Source organism: Prionailurus viverrinus, chromosome F1 (genome assembly GCF_022837055.1).
Source record: "Prionailurus viverrinus isolate Anna chromosome F1, UM_Priviv_1.0, whole genome shotgun sequence".
NCBI lineage: Eukaryota > Metazoa > Chordata > Mammalia > Carnivora > Felidae > Prionailurus > Prionailurus viverrinus.
The window spans coordinates 66,368,611-66,371,094 of NC_062577.1; positions in this window are offsets into that span (position 1 = coordinate 66,368,611).

Genomic DNA, 2,484 nt, shown 5'->3' on the forward strand with positions numbered 1-2,484 from the left:
CCACAGGACAGCTCCTCACGTGCTCTCCGGGATGAAGTCCACGTGCTTCCCCGTGATTCCTAATTCTGTCCCAGGGGGACCCCAGCCCCCTTGCCAGCCTCCCCACATCCTGCCCCCCTTTCCTCATCCCTCCGCTTCTGCGGCTCTCTGGCTCACACACACACACACACACACACACACACACACACAACTGGGGCCACAGTCTCACGTACTTGTAGTCCCGGGGGTTTGCATGTTCCCTCTGCCTGGAGAGCCCTTACCTATATTCTGCCCAGAAAATTCTGCCGCATCCCCCAAGACCCACTTGTGCAAAGCCCTCCGCATCGCCCTCCCTCTGCTGATAACAACCATCGTTTACTTCAACGCCCACCGGTTCTCGGCACGTCGGGATCCCCCGGGGAGCTCCCCCAAACTACACGTTCCCGGACCTCATCCCAGACCTACTGAGTCAGAATCTGCTAGGGTGACAGCAAAGCGCTCACCATTTCCAAAGCCCCACGGAGGATCCTGATGAGCGGCCAGGGCTGAGAAGCCGTGGGGGGCAGCCCCAGAGACCACGGGCGCCGGAGCCAAATCCGAGGTTTGAAGCCGGGCTGTGCCGCAGACCGGCTGGCTGACCCGGTGCGGGCGGCTCGGCGCCTCTGGGCCTCTAGAAAACCGGCACCTGCCTCGTAGGGTTGTCGTGAGTCAGCGGGGCAAATGTGCCCCGCACAGAGCAAGTGCTCAGTGACGTTAACCGCTGTCGTGTCTCCCTGGCACCCGTTTCAGGTCATTTTCACAATCGCCCTGAAAGGCAGTTACTACTGATCACAGTTGGCGGCGAGGGACCTGAGGCCCCGACAGATAAAGCAAGCGGGCTCGGCACCCGGATCTGCCTGCCCTCAGCGCCCGCGTCTGTTCAGTAAGCCACGCTGCGCTTTATTTTTGTGGCGGGCGGGTCACAATGAGGCGGCCTTGGGTGGCCGCCTGACGCTGGGTGCCAGATGCCAGCAAGTGGGGTCCGTGTTTGGGGCGTCTCCGTATCCCAGCACCTAGTGCAATAAACGCCACGCGGCAGGCCCTCAACAAATATTGGCTGAAGCATGACATCGGTAAAGGAAAGAAGGAAACAAGGGTGGGAGAGGAGCGGCTGGGAGGTGGCGGTCCCTGAGCTGCCCCCGATGCTGGGGTCCTGCCGCGAACCGCCCTCCGGAGAAGAGCTTCCCGAACGTGACCTCCTCCGGGTCACCGGAGTCCCGTGACCAGGATACCGTCGCCCGGCTCTTAGGGATGACGGAGGCGCAGGGTGGCTGCGGTTCCCGAATCATTTGGTTTCCTATCTGTATTTTATATATTCTACGGGTATTTTTTTAAAGTTATTTGTTTTGAGAGAGAGAGAAAGAGAGAGCGGGAGCGGGAGAGGGGCAGAGAGAGTCACAAGCGGGCCCCAGGCCCGGCACGGAGTCGGACACGGTTCGTGAGGTCGTGACCTGAGCCAAAGTCAAGGCTTGGCTGCTCAACTGACTGAACCACCTGGGCGCCCCTGTGTGTGTGTTTTTACATCAGTTTTTGTTAAGGTATAATTGACATACAACGTATTAGTCTGAGGTGTTCAACATAGCAGTTGGCCATTCGTACACAGCGTGAAGTAGACACCGGTCTCCCCAACACCCCCACCGCGCACAGTTACAACTTTGTCTCTTGTGACGAGAACTTCCAGGACCCACTCTCGGCAACCTTGACACGCGCCAGGCGCTGTTGCCGGCCGTGGCCACTGCGCCGAGCGCCACGTCCTCGGGCGTGTTTATTTCGTATTCCTTGCGTCTCTCTCCCACCTCGCCCGTGCCCCACACCCCCGGGCTGCTGCCCCCGGCCTGTTGCCCGTGCCCATGAGCTTGGTGGTCGGCGGGTTGGTCCCGTGTTTACACTCCACGGAGACGTGAGATCCCACCATATTGGTCCCTCTCCGGCTTCCGTCCCTAAGCGCGATGCCCCCCACGTCCTTCCACGTTGTCGAGAACGGTAGGACTTCCTTCTTTTTTATGTCTGAACAAAATTCCACCGCGTCTCTAGAATTCTCTTCATCCAGTCATCCATCGGCGGACACTCAGGTTGCGTCTACGTCTTGGCGATTCTAAAGAATGCCGCGGGAGCATGGGGCGCAGACGTCTCTTCAAGGTAACACTTCATGTCCTTTGGGTAAATACCCAGAAGCGGAATGACTGGGTCACAAGGTAATTCTACACGCTGTTCTCCACAGGGGCTGCACCACCTTCCGTTCCCGCCAACACTTGTCACTTCTCGTCTTTGTGATAACAGCCATTCCGGCAGGCGTGAGGCGGTATCTCGTTGTGATTATGTGCATTTTAATACAGCAAGCCTCTTCCAAATCATCTATGAGAACAGTATGTAAATCGACCAACAAAGTTTTGCTACTGATGCTGTTTTTACTCAGCTTGACCCCTTGAGAAACGGGGTGGAAATCAGAAATTCTTATCTGCCGAT